The following is a 14,986-nucleotide window of genomic DNA, read 5'->3' as shown; positions in this document are numbered from 1 at the left end:
GTGTCAATACCTGTTTTCTTGTCCAGAGCGCTCTCTCGTCAGCCCTTTATAAAAACAGCCTCTCATATTTGCAGATAACACTTTGAGGAAATTGTCAATTTGGGAAGCGGGAGTACAGAGAGGCAGAGAGGCTTGACTGCTGAGCTGGAACCGACAGATCTGCATTTTTTCTTTTCTTCTTTCCTTTTCTGTGCTCCTTCCTCTCCACGTGTCTGTATTGGTTATAACGAAGCCCGCAGATGTGTTTGTCAGCCCCGGTCTATGACATCGAAATGGTTTCCGATCATTCCAGACATTTCTCCCAGTATTCCCAAGGCCCCTCATGTCATTTTCCCCTCAGAAAAGAAAGCTTTTCATTGCTGACCTTTTTATTGAGAAAGCCCTCCCTGAAAAACCGGCCTGGTTTTGGTTCATTCTTTGTGCACTGGTGTTTTTAAAGCAAATACATTTTCACTTTCACAGTTTTAGAAAAACTGTTCAGTGTTGGTACCTAATACAGGACCAATCCACAATTGTATTTGTGAGCTTATTTGCATGCTGTGTTTTTCAAACCTGTGTATCCTCACATCTGTCTATGTGCAGTGAACCTTCTCTAATACCTGTCACATAGATCCAGCTGCCCCCAACAGTCACGTCTGTACTTTCAGCAGCCTCAGGGCTCACAGTCACTCAGACGTGATGGTCAGATCTTCCACGGATGCACTGAAGTCATGTGTTTAGTAGAATCTCTCCTTTCACATTTTTAACGGCTGATTGAATTTCATTGTTGATGACGATGATGTTCTTCAATGCTGGTTAGGCCTGACTGAAATATTGGACATGCTGATACTTCATTGTTTTATCACAAATACACTGCTCAAAAAATAACATAAAATAAAATAAAGGAACGCTTTGAAACATCTCAGTGGGAAAAAAGTCATGCTGAATATCTATTCCGATATAAACTGGGAATGAAAGGATGCCACATTGTTTGATAGAAATGAAAATGATCAACCTACAGAGGGCTGAATCAAAACACACTGAAAAACAGAGTGAAAACATGCAGCAGGCTAGTGCATTTTGCACCGGTGGTCCTGCCAATTCTGGTATTCTATGACGAATCCCAGCCGGGCTCCACAGTGCCAGGCAGTGAGCGTAGGGCCTTCAGCCCACCCTCATGAAGTCTGCTACTGATTGTTTGGTCAGAGACATTCACACCAACGTCCTGCTGGAGGTCATTTTGTAGCTCTAGCAGTGCTCGTCATGTTCCTCCTTGCACAAAGAAGCAGATACCAGTCAGCTGATGGGTTAAGGGTCTTATACAGCCCTTCCATGGAGACACAGCAAACTTTCAGGCAATGGCACATATTGATGCACCATCCTGGAGGAGTTGGACTACCTGTGTAACCTCTGTAGGTGGTTACCAGTAGTGACACTGATACTAGCCAAATGCAAAACTACTGGAAAAAAACAGTCAGAAAAGATGAGGAGAGAAAACATTTTAGTAGCTTGTAGATGTAAAAACCATCGCTGTTTTAGGGGTTGTGGCATTTTCCCCTTCTAGTGCACCTGCTTTTAGCTTCATTAACACCAAAGCAGCTGAAACTGATGAACAACTTGAATTGATGCTGTATTGTGTGTTAAAAAAACATAGCTGGATTATTACTAATGTTTACAGTGCTCTCAGCACTGTCTGCAGCACGTGTAGGAGAGTAGCATCACAGCTGAGCACATGATGGTGCAAGGTCAAGCTGTGTCTACATGGAAAAATGTCAGAGACTTTGTAAAGCACATGGCTGGTATAATGAATTATACACATGGAGAATATCAGCAGTGTGTGCCTCACCTTTCACTCTGTTAGAGCTGGGCAGTGTTGGTCAAGTTACTTGAAAAAAGTAATCAGTAACTAATTACCGATTACTTCCCCAAAAAAGTAATCCCGTTACTTTACTGATTACTTATTTTCAAAAGTAATTAATTACTTAGTTACTTTTTAAAAACACGATTTACAACCTGAATAGGTGATAATGCGATAGATCTTTCAGCCCAATTCTACTTTTTCTACATAATCCATCATACAAAATGTAATCAAATGAAAAAGTCTCTTTTTAAAACTTGTTTTATTAGTTTTAACCTTTTAACTTTATGCATCAAGCAAAAATGTAATTATATGCAACATTCTCTGACTGGAAGAAATTTGTTTAATATTTAAACCTATTTTCTGCACATTCCAGCACATAAAATATTTTTTTTGTGTGTTTACACTCAGTCTTTCAAATAGATGCAAGTAAAACACAGCAGAAAATAAATAAAATCAAAGACTAGCGGTACTGTTGCTCTATTTTCACCTGTAAAGCAGGAGTGAGGCAGGCGGAGGTTTACCCTGGTGCAGGTGTGCCGCAGCGGTCAGTGGAAGAATCCGCGAGTTTCTCTGTGAATTTCCCGTTGTAGCGCACTTGGTGCTTGTTTAGGGGGGTTTTTTCGCTGTAAAAAGAAGTTTTCTTCCCACGCACAACGGACACTAATGTTTTTGTCACTTTTTATGGAATCAAACTCAAAGTAAGGTCAGTACTTCCACGCTTTAAATGCTGCACGCTCATACTCTCTCCCGCACTCCATATATGATCCATTGTTGATCTGCACACAGCTGTTGTCACAAACGTCGCACTCGCTTACGTCACTGTCATGAGACATTCGCGCAAAAAAATCAAGTTTTAGTAACGCAGTAACGCAGCGTTCCTACGGGAAAGTAACGGTAATCTAATACCGTTATCGTTACCTGAAAAAAGTAATCAGATTATAGTAACGCGTTACGCGTTACTGCCCATCTCTGGAGCTGGGATAGGCTCCAGCTCTATGGATGGATAGTTTGCATTGCCTGCCATGCACAGATAGTATTGGAAAGCAGTTGAAAGTCTTATTTGATCTGACTGATACATTTCTACTAATTATAATGTTGTGTTTAGATATTTGCTCCAGTTTCTGTTTAACATCAACCTACAACTTCAGAGTTGATAGGTAATAGTGGGACAGTTAGTTCAATCTGGGGTCCAGTTTTCACTAAATAACGGATCCACGAGGACAGCATGTAACGCCCCTTCCATTTCCGCAGAGGAATTAAACTCAGTTTGACCTGCGGAAACAAAGCATATTGTCGTGTCCCATCATGCACAAGGCTCGCTGCAAGTGCATGAATGCGATCTGAAGAATAGTCTGCCAGCCGTTCTTTTCCCTCTGTGCTCCTCATTATTTCCTCTGTGAATGTCATTAAAGGAAAAGCTTCATTTTCCTGTGACCGACTCAAGCCCTGTTTGACCTTCCACCGGGTTTTAAGGCTAGATGGAGGGCAGGGAAAGAGAAAAAAAACTTGTATGTGTGCGATGTCAAACCAGGAACAGACAGCTGACATTTTAATGGCATTTCTGGCAGCAGGTGTATTTGAAAGAATCTTTTCAACAAAAAAAAAAAGAAAAAAGGCTGAATTCCTGTCTCTTCTTTTGATCCCTATTGTCTCTGATGACCGCCAGCTGGACCCCAGTTTGCAGCAGAGAGCAAAACAACACAGCCTCTACAACTTTCTGCTCCTTGAAGGCCGCACGTCCAAGACCTCCACCTCCTTTTGTTCACAGTTTGCTTTTACAATAGTCTCGAAGATAGAAGTGCTGAATTAATTGGACATTTGCATTTGTTGGATTTTAATGAGGCTAATTAGCCCGGCAGATCACAGTTAGGTCTGAGTGCTTTGCCCGGATACAGAACAAGGTGTGAAAACGCGCTCCAAGCTGAGGATGCAGTAATTGTCCCCTCATCCAGCTCAAAACTTTCACCTTTTGAAGTGGTTTCCCAGGTTAGAGTCTCCCTAATTGTGACCATCTAATTAAGCGTGAGAAGAAGTGGAAGCACTGGGAATGCTTTTTCCTCCGAGTGTGATTATGTTCCAAAATTAGCCCAAACGAAGTGCACAAAGCAGATTGCTGTGGCAAGTGCTGCACACAGGAATGTTGTTAATAACAATCTCCTCTTGTTTCGTTGTGTAACCCCAATCAGCTAAATGGTGAAAAAATATCACAGTGGCCCTGAAGTGCAAAGCAACAAACATTCTCCAAGTGTTCTGTCACGTGTCACAACCTTTTGTGACAGCTTGTGTGAAATGTGGTGTTCTTGTGACTTGTTGGTCATCACAAAAAAGGCAAAGGTCATTCCCATCTTCGAGGACAAGGGTTAAAATCTCTGTGATATGTTGCCCTGCACCTGAGGTAAGTTTTGAGTGGGGGCAGAAACACCCTAGAAGGGATCTAAAGACATTGTAGGTGGTTGATATCAGCCACTTACAGAGATCCCTTCCCAGACATTTCGACTCCCACTCACACCTTGCCTCAGCTGCTCGAGACTTCCAGAAACACTTCTAAAAAAGAAATAACAGGAGAAAAACATGAAAAAGGATCTTGTTCTCGAATGAAAACGTTTGGCCGTTTGGAGGACACGTTCCTCCATGAAAAACAGATATCATGCCATCTCGCGTTTTTATGGGTGAAAAAACGCAAAATGTCAAACCCCATCACAGCCAACATGTATTATCTTTGAATGACATGTGATCAACACTGACTGTATCGAACATGGCAACGTTTCTGTCTTCTGTAGTTGCTGGAATGCACAGAAAATCATAAAACTCAATATTAGAATCACCTTGATCGAATGACGTGTTTCCATCTGAGTCATAGCCTTAAAGGTGTATTTCACCATTTTTGACATATTGATGTTTTATGTAAAAACTGTTACTTTGTTTCTAGAAATGAAGCAACAACGTAGCAATGTAAATATGGTATTAAAAATACTTTTTTTAATTATTATTATAACAAAACTGAAAGTTTTAACTCGTGCTGAGGGCAGTCTATTTTTGGGAGATTTTATTTAAGAAAAAGAAAGCATCTTCGAGCTTAAATTAAATATTTATTTTTAAAGAAAAGAATAAAAAGAGAAATATCCTGGTAATTTTCTGCCATTTTTGCCAATTTTTACCATAAATGATAAATGGTAAAATTCAATGTGTGGTTAAAAACATAGGACTAGCATCCATTCTGATCATTGCTGAAAACCACATATGATGTAGTAAATGCTGTCAGTGACAGTCAGGTGGGAGTGTGTGGAAACCAGAAAAGATTGCAGCAGAGTTACTCTGAATGTGCAGCGCTTCCTTCTTTTCTTTGAAGTCTCACAAGAGAAGGTGTACATTTCTTTAGTTCCTCAAAAGGGGAAAAAAATGACAAACATTATATTAAAGACAACACATAAAGGGACACTAGAAAGGGGGGATGATTTCGTTTGAGTCTTCCAGTTGCTAACAGCTTAAACTCTATGGGAGAGAATCAGATCAAAGAACACACCCAGCAAAAGAAACCAAAAAAACAAGGTTGAAACAAAACTTCAGACCAGAACGAGGAAGGCTCGGGAGATAACTCATAAAGAGACGCTCGGGTATTAAAGGAGCCCTTCACCTGCACTTGTTAATCCGTGTTTGCTCCATCTTACGTGCTTCTTCTCTGCCTCTCATCTCACCAGCTTTCCACCTTCAAACACTTGGGCAGGTGAGCTTACTTCAGCTCAGCTGGATTTCTTCATGTTGCAGCAGGGTTACTATATTTTCTGCTCCTTCTCTCTCTTGCATTACCCTTCTACTGCACACATCTACTTCTTGACAGCTTCGCTCTGTAGTTTTGTATTTTGAATTTTAAGCAAGTCTCGCGCACCCGTACCATCGCCGGCACTTCTGGATTCTTTGAGTAAGCCCTTGTCTCAGCTGTCTCAGCTACGTCTCTTTCTCTTGGGAAAAGCAGCGAGACCTTGTTTGGTTCCTCTGATACTTAGTCCAAATGTGCTGTGTTGATTTAACAACTGAGAGGTCGGTAGATTTGGGTGGAGAAGTCGAAGGAGAGGACGGTGTTTTACGCTTCTAAATGAGTACTTTCAGCTTTTCATTTTTGATGATATCTCCCTCTTCACTTTCAGCCTGGAAAAGAATCAGGCCACCTCTGTGGGCGGCCAACCGTTCAGACAAGGGAAGACTATTCAACACGTGGAGCAGACAACATGTCGACAGTTCCGGCTGAGTTGCCATCACCCCCGGATCAAATGATTTTCAGTTGTGGATGGTGCTGTAGCTCCTCAGTGTCCACAGGACAGCAGAGCTGCCTGTCAGCAGGCTGCAGAGAGCCGTGACAATGCAGTCTTGGCTGGGAGCTGTCAAGTTATACTCATGGCTGCAGTGTGCTGCTCCTACTACAGTGAATTATATGGCCTTACAGTCTCACATGCTAAACCTGTAATAAATACAGAGTAAGCATGCCGCTGGTTTAGGGCTCATTGTGACATTGATAGTGTCACTGATAAGTAATAAACCTCATCTGCGATAAACATTATGGACAAAAACTATTGGGTCACACATCTTAATCTTTGAATTCAGCTATTTAGACGACCTTTTTTAAACATTTGTAAAAGAATGGGTTGTTCTAAAGAGCTCAGTGAGTTTAAGTGTGGTGCTATAAAAGCATGTTACCACTGGAACAAATCAGTTTGTGAATTTTTTTCCCCCTCTTAGATGTTCCACACCAGCTTTTAGTGGTATTTCTGCAAAGTGGAAATGTTTAGGAACCACAGTGACACAACTTTGTAGCGACACCTCCACCTCCAAACCTCCACTGGGATTAACATCAGCACAAAAACCGTGTGCCGGGAGCTTCATGGCATGTGCTTCCATGGCTGAAAAGCTCCTGTGGGTGTAACTTGTAGATGGTCCATGTTGAGATGATAGATCTCAAGTGGGCCAAACCAGTAAACACTGCTCTTTGTGTTGGTTTAAGAATCAGAATCAGAATCAGAAACTTTATTGTCATTGACAATCCCCGATCATTGCATTATCCCTAGCAATATCAAAATATAAATAAGACAATAAAATTCAATAAATAAAATAGATAGAATACTTAAGATACTAATAAGACATAACAGTAAACATTCACATACATTCCCACATACATGCTTCAGACTGTGCATAGATTAACACAAGAGTGGCGTGATGGACATTTTTTTGTAGCATTCAGATGTGTTATTGCAGTTGGATAACAGCTGTGTTTGAGTCTATTAGTCCTTGCGCTGACTGCCCTGTACCGTCTGCCTGAGGGCAACAGTTCAAACAGGGAGTGGCCAGGATGTGAGGTGTCTTTTATGATGTTTTGGGCCTTTTTAAAACAGTGGATGTTGTGTAGAACTTCCAGTGTGGGGAGAGGGCAGCCAGTGATCTTTTGGGCGGTGTTAATGATCCCTTGGAGTGCTTTCCTCTGAGCCCCTGTGCAGCTAGTGTACCAAATGCATACGCAGTAGGTTAGAACACTCTCAATGGTGGCTCTGTAGAAGGACACCAGCAGTCTCTGTGTGATGTTATTCCTCCTGAGAATTCTCAGGAAGTACAGTCTCTGTTGGGCCTTTTTCAGCAGCTCGGAGGTGTTCACACTCCAGGAAAGGTTCTCCTCTATATTGACTCCCAGGAAGCGGAAGCTTGCCACCCTTTCTACACAGTCCCCATTTATGAATAGTGGTTGGATCTCTGCCTTTTTCCTTCTGAAGTCTATTATGAGTTCTTTGGTTTTTGAAGTTTGGAGGAGGGGGTTATTGGCCTTACACCATGACGTCAGCTGCTCTAAGTATGCATTTTGTCTTAATATAAGAAAAAGAAGTATAATTTCAGAAGTACATTTCAGTTTTTTAACATGATAAAAATAATGATGCTGTGGTAAATTAAAGAAATATGTCAGCGCAACTCTGACCTTAGAGCTTCTGGTTGCTCATCACACATTGACTGTCCTGTAATCATAAAACAGAAGGTTTTGTTAATTTGTGAAAAATGTCCTTTTTCTTTTTTTTTTGACAACCCAGAAAAAGCTGCAACTTCTGTACTAGAATGTGGAAAAACCCTTTTCTGTCATTTGATGTATTACTTAATTACTTTGTTGTAGTGTGACTGACCACGTGAGAGATCTTTGTCAGCAGGAAAAGCTAAAAAAAAAATGTATTAAAAAACACTGTTAAAAGTCCTAAATCTATGTCCTCCTTCACATTTTCCAAAGCAGTCCAGTGGTGCAAATTAGGGTGTTTACTGGGCCGATTCTGGCCCCCGGACCTTATGTTTCACACCCCTGACATAAAGTATCTTAGGTTCAGATCTGGTGAGAGACTTTTACAGAATTTAAATAATTTCTTATTTCACTCCTCCTGATGAAAAATGAGCTACAACATTGAAAACAATTTTCCCTGCTGTGCAAAGCTGTGACAGATTCCTCTCGCTGTCCCACTGATGTGAGCTTTCTTTCTTTCTCTGCTTTTTTTAAATACAGCTGGAGTTTTTAAGAAGCTCACATTTCTGTCTTCCTCCTGTTTCTGTTAAAAAAGTGAAAGCAGGGAGAAGAGGAAGCCAAGACATTTCCTCTGGAACAGTGAACAGTTGATGGTGTGCTTGTGTTATACTGTACCTGTTGTCTTCTTGCCACAGATTTTTAAACATTTGAAGTTTCACATCAACCTCTTTATTGCCACGCTTTTGTTTGGCATCCATATTTAATTATAAATCTAACAACGTATCTGTCCTGTCTCCCTCCCCTCATCCTAACCAGTCACAGCAGATGGCCCCGCCCCTCCCTGAGCCTGGTCCTGCTGGAGGTTTCTTCCTGTTAAAAGGGTGTTTTTCTTTCCCACTGTCACCAAGTTCTTGCTCATGGAGGTTTGTCTGATTATTGGGGTTTCTCTGTATTATTGTAAATTAAATTAGATTGATAATACCCCCCATATGTGCAGACAGGGTCGATGGTTATAAATTAGTGAGCAGTGTTTAATTATTAAAAATTTCAAAAGATCTACAGTCTGTGCGAAAAAGATGCAATGTAGCTGAGGCTGGGTGGGAGACTATATATCTTTTGGGATGGTCCAAAACTATCAAACATATTGGTAAAAATATAAAAAATGAAATTATAAACTGTTTAAATATAGATGGGCTATATATGGACATTGCATGAATGCCAGAATGCACTGACTGACTTTTGATTGAGTTGCACTTTTACACTGTGCCTGTGAAATGGAGGACACGAATGATTGGACTGTCTGATTGCACTTGATGAATAGAGATTTTTTTTTAAACGACCCTCTTTGTGTCATTCCTTTCCAAATCTTCCTTTACTCTGGAGCTAGAAGAAGCACTGGTGACATTTTCACTGCTGTTTCCCACCTGCGGTTTATCAGCGCTGTGCATGTGCTCATTTGGGAATGATGCAACTTCGCTGTTCAAATATTCCAGAGTAAAGCGTGTGAGGCAAATCATCTTGTGAACTCTCCAGGTGTGATACTCTCAAAAAGGTCATGAAGACAGCCGGTGCACAGAGTGTTGGTGATGGCGGGAAAATGAGGATTGTCTCTGAAAAGTCAACTTCTTTCTATAGGCATTAGTCTCGGTAGGTTACCCAATATTCACTGCTATAAATCTGAAGTGGAACTCTGATACTGTATCCTAACACTTCACACATCTAGTGAAAAAATGCTTGTTGAGATTTAATGCAGTGGAACAAAGTGCTGGATGGACAAACAGCTGATTGACACCACCGCCCATTAAGCCAGTGCGATTTCAGTTACTGGGTGTGACATTTGTGGAGGGCAAGCCGCAGCTGCTTTAAAGATATTTATTCAGCCAAGATGGCGAAATGGATTGATGGACACATTAAAGTACGAGCAGAGAATCGTTTATTATCGCACTTGTATTCATGCGCACGCACAAGAGTTCCAGCGTCAGTCATGAGGCCTGATGGGAGAAGCTGTCTGCAGACTGGAAATGCCATCGTCTCCAACGCTGACAGACAGCAAAAACAGAGGGAGAGCCAGATCGACAGACAGAGGGACGTGGGAGGAAAAGGGTGGGCTTGTTTTGCATATCTGTCGCATATTTTAAGCAGTGAAAACAAAAGATGGTATGTCATCATTGTTCCTCTACTGTTCAGTCCGAGGGCTATACATGAGGATGATACATCTGTGTGCACACGAGACGAGCGCAAAGGTCATTTTGACAAATATACATTCTTGGCATGGCGTCCTGGGAATAAGCACACGAATTCATTTGGTTAATAATTAGTTTACTCAGAAAATATTCAACACATGTCTAGTTTGTACAGCAGCTGCTAATTATCACACAGTGGAAAATGAGGGGGAAACTCTCTGTGCGTTATTCTCCTGGGGTACAAAGGCACTAAATCAAAACATTAATGTCGAAGCTCAGAGTCAAACAGACACTGGTTAGATCCGAAGCCTACACTCATTTTTCTGAGAAGGTGGTCCAATTGTCCAGAACTTGAAGTTGTTTATGACTGAAGACAGGACTTGCATCACCTCAGTGTGAGGGACCAAGCAGCCAAAGCAAAGAGGACACAGGCAAAAAAGTGTCTTCAAAAAGGGTTTTCTTTATTTTAACCCTCAAAAAATCCAAAATTAACAAAATTCAAAAACATACTTAGCAGGCCCATAAAAGAGGTCAACTAAATATAACTCTACGAAAAGTAATTTCCAGAAACTTAAACAAAACAAAGTGAGACACAACTAACTCACAAACTGACCTAATTACAAAGACACATGAGGGTAGCTTTTATAATGATTTGGCCAAACCATTTGAACACAATAGGGGGGGAAACAAAAACACACTAATATTAACTAAGCACAGAATAGCCTAACTAAACCTAAAACACCCCTGCTCCTGGTAAGCCCATGGTTGGTCCTGCTGAGCAGGCATTTTGTTCCCAGAGTCCTCAGCCACGCCTTTTGCCCAGACAGGAAACAGCCACCGCCCAAACCCAGGTAACTCAAAGAAAGAGAAACATAATTAATATAACAAAACATTTTAGAAAAAACACACAATGTTACTATGTGCGCACCTCATAATACCAGTGTTAGGTTTAACCAAATGATTAATGAATTATATTAATGAAGAAAACTGCAAAGCAAACTAATAAAGTAAAAAATGGACTAATTTACCCCTGTGTGGCTGATGCCATCACACTCAGCTTTGTGTTTACTGCTTATTCAAGAAAGGTAAACATGCTACAATGATCTTGCTTTTGATATGCTCCCCATAACAATCCTATTGATTTCAATTCAGTTCAGTTTTTTTATATAGCACCAAAAGTTGCCTCAACGTGCTTTATATTCTAAGGCAAAGACCCTACAATGATGCAGAGAAAACCCAAACAATTACACAACCTCATATGATCAGGCAATTGGCCTGAACAGTGGAAAGGAAAAGCTCTGTTTTAACAGGAAGAAACCTTTAAAAAAAAAAAAAAAGGTAATGGGGTATGAATACGTTTTTTTTTATCCTTTTATTTTAAAAGTATGCAACAACAGTGAGATTTTTTTTAAGAAGAAGTGTCCTTTGCACCAATACAGAGTCCTGAGATTGAATCCACCAGTCATCTGGGACCTTCCTGTGTAGAGTTTCACACATGCTTGTGAGTTTAATTGGTAATTCTGGTCTTTCCGTGTTGGGCCTGCGATAGACTGCCAGCCTGTCCAGGGTGTTCCACACCGTTCACCCTATGACAACTGGGACAGTGGTGTGTCTGTATGTCTGCTACTGGACTAGAGTACTGTTAATTATACAGTGCCCAACACCACTGGATGAGAGCCTGGACAGGACCTGCAGGAACGTAATAGAGTCAATTTACAGAGGTACCTTGCTGAAGTATATGTTTAAGTGTTTTTACATTTGCTGATTTCTGCTTTTACTCTACTATATTTGGATGCAAATATTGTGTTTTCTACTCCATATCATTTATTTTAAAGGTCAGGTTACTTATTATTTTGCAGATTAATTGCATTAGCATAGATTAAACTCTAAAAGTAATCAAAATCATCGACTGCTGCATGATTGAAGAGACATCAGTGGATCAATAATTATTATCCAATTCAATTGTGCCATCATACATAATGAGTATTTTTACTTTTGCTACACTGACTGTATTTTTATTATATAACTAAGCTTCTATAACTTTTATTCATGTACATTCTAAATACTTTCCCCCCACTTTTACATAACACAAATAATATTTAGACTCGAGTACAGCTCCACTTTTCACATAACCAAGCTGTTGTTGTTGGCTCCATCTGTGCTGCCCTCCAAAATCCTGGATATGCCCCTGGATATGCTACAACCTAGCATTTAATTAAAATGGATGGAAGTGTAGCAGTTACATTATTTTACATAATAAAAAAGGCGGTACACCTTTTCTGCATTAGGTACAGACTCAGAGTGACACTCACTGAAGACCAAAACACTTTAGATTACAAAGTATTTAATAAAAATAAATAAATAACAAGAGCATTAAGGGTTTTAAAGGATTCAAAGTATTAAGCCAGAGATATTCACAGTTTTAAACATCAGTCTTATTCCTAGGCTGATATGATTATGCGTAACAGCAGTCCATCATCCTAAAGTATTGCAGGTGCTGTTAAGTTGATTTTCTTGTAATACAGTTCGACACAAAGGCCCATAAATGCTGCTGACTGTCTCCGTAATGGTTCCATGTGTTATCCGCTGGAGAGGCAGTGATTTGTTATATGCTGTGTTTCCGGCAGTTTTGAAGACACAGTGTGATCAGTGTACCTGTTAATGTATTGCCTCCTCTTCCAAAGCCCCAAATCATCTCATGGCTTTGACAACAGCCCGAGCAAAATGTTGGAAAAAATGTCAACCAGAGCAGCTTAACAAAGTTACGTTCTTTATTTCCCCCTCCCCACCTTTTCTACGATTTTACCTGATTGCATAACAGCTGTGCCAAAAACTGATTTCCGGTATTTGCCAAAGTTGGGCCTGCCCTGGAGAGTCGGCGCAGTGGCAGGATGGCTGCTGTGTTGCCTGGGATTACTCCTTATCCCCTACCCAACCCTGTTGCTGGTCACGTGCTCTATAATGTTTCACTGTGGACATTTATGTGCTTTCTGTGCGGAGGAGTTTTTTTTTTTTGTTTCCTGTTCTCATGCTGTCCTCCTATAGCCCAGCATGAGCAGAGGTCTCTTTTTTTCTTCTTGTACTTTCCCATTGTAGTGTACATTTCAGTGTTTTTTCTGTAATGCAACCGTTCTCTGACTTGTATCCCCATGTGATGTCTGTGTTGTGTGTGTACGGTCGGGGGCGGGTTCATTCCACTGCAGGGCAACCTGCCACTGCATGTGGCGAATAAAATTTGAACTTGAACTTGAGTTATTGTCCGTATTTAAACTGCTGTAAGTAAGTAATATGGGAAATATATGTCAAATGTATCCGTCATGAATGATATCAAGTCATCTTGAGCCACAAACAATATTCGTGTCACAAGAATGCCACAATTAGTTTTTGGCAAAGTGACTTTTAGATATCCTTTATTTATTCAGTTTAAGCGTGATCTGGCCAAGACTTTAGCTGAAATTGTAACAAATATAACAATAGTTCTGTAAAGTTAATTATAAGTGGCCAAAGAGGACCAGATTGGCTATAATGCAGATACAACAATAGACAGATACTAAGATAAGATAAGATACTTGGAAAACAGGTCATTAAAATTTTTTATATATGACCTCGTCGTAAATCCTGTTCACTAAAGTATATTAACCAATATAAGTAAATACATTGCACATAAAAAATTAAAAACACACGGAAACATTGGAAATTAGTGTTTGGAAGAAGACCACTTTTTGACACAACAAACCCCGCACACATCTGGACAATTACCTGCTGTGAACGGGCTGAAATGGTTGAGTGGCGGCTGCACCCACGGGTGAAATTGCTGGAAGGTTCGACGTGTCTCACATCATCGTCATCAGCTGACAAAACCATCTGACTCATCCGCCTAAAAGGCTTCTTACCTATTGTGTGCCTGAAGTAGCTGCTCGAATGTAGGGCCGAGCGGCTTTTATTTTGAAAACACACGTTGCGCGTCTGTAAGTGAAGAACTATTGATTTTACCGTTTGGAAATGTTGACCTCCTCCCCTGCCCGTGACACACACACACACACAAGCATCATGTTGTGCTCCACTTCCTGGTTGTCAAGGTCACCAAGCCCGCACACCTACTGCTCCCTAACAGCAAAGAAAAACACTTTATTTTTCTTGCTGTTTGTGCTGCAGTCAGGCATTGATCTCTCTGTCTGCCTGACTCTCTCTCCTCAGTCCATTTTTCCCCTTGTACGCAGAAGTAAAGAGGTAGACAGAAATAAAGTGGGCCTATTCTCAGAAATCTCCAAAGGAAGTGCTCCTTCCCTCTTTCTCTCAATCCACGGAGCTGTGACTTCAAAAGCCCCTCTCTAAAAATGTGGGGAGGAAAAAAAAGGCGCTCGATATGGCTCCTACCTGCTATAGCTCAGCTGTTTTGTGAATGAACCATCACGCTGACTTACCTGTTGTTGGTTCTTTTTTTCCACTTGGAACCATCTTGCTCTTCTTGCCCATTCCCACAGTGATCGTTCCACAGTGGAGACAAACCCCCAATTCATCCTCGAGAAGCTGCAAATTGCTGCACTCATTAAGAGGTGCTGTCCACTGTTTGTGTGACAGCACTTTGAAGAAGTCCTCGAGATGTCAGTGGGCATTAAGGAGGTGACCCACAGCATGTCTGAGCTGGCGCAGCTTTACATTTGTTCCACTGTAACAGATTTATGTCGGCAAACATTGTTACGTCGTTCGTGCCATAAAGAAGGCAGAGGCGCCCGTCTCATCCTATTCTAATGTGCACCTTGGATGCAGGGCGTTTCATATGCAAAATGACATTTGCAACATCTCTTATCTCCCAGTGCAACACATGAGGCATGCATCCATGAGTTATTGTTTGGTAAATGATTATTAACATAAGCTGCTGCTGCAATTCTATTAGCGCTCACTAATGGGGAAAAAACACCATCCGCCCATTGATAAATTCATTTTATTCCTAAATGAATTTAAAAAGAAATCAATAAT

General features: G+C 40.8%; 1 long non-coding RNA gene across 1 annotated transcript; it reads right to left on the bottom strand.

The window, feature by feature from the left end:
• Positions 1-12,974: 12,974 nt before the first annotated feature.
• On the bottom strand, positions 12,975-13,303 carry LOC146492140 (uncharacterized). The gene is made up of 2 exons (XR_014872299.1): positions 13,205-13,303; positions 12,975-13,164 (listed from the first exon to the last, which is right to left on the bottom strand). It is a non-coding gene; the product is annotated as an uncharacterized LOC146492140 (long non-coding RNA).
• Positions 13,304-14,986: the final 1,683 nt, after the last annotated feature.

The sequence above is a fragment of the Neolamprologus multifasciatus genome, chromosome 23 (assembly GCF_963576455.1).
Source record: "Neolamprologus multifasciatus chromosome 23, fNeoMul1.2, whole genome shotgun sequence".
NCBI classification, from domain to species: Eukaryota; Metazoa; Chordata; class Actinopteri; order Cichliformes; family Cichlidae; genus Neolamprologus; species Neolamprologus multifasciatus.
Note: the sequence above shows the minus strand (reverse complement) of the source record. Positions and strands in the feature narration are given on the sequence as shown.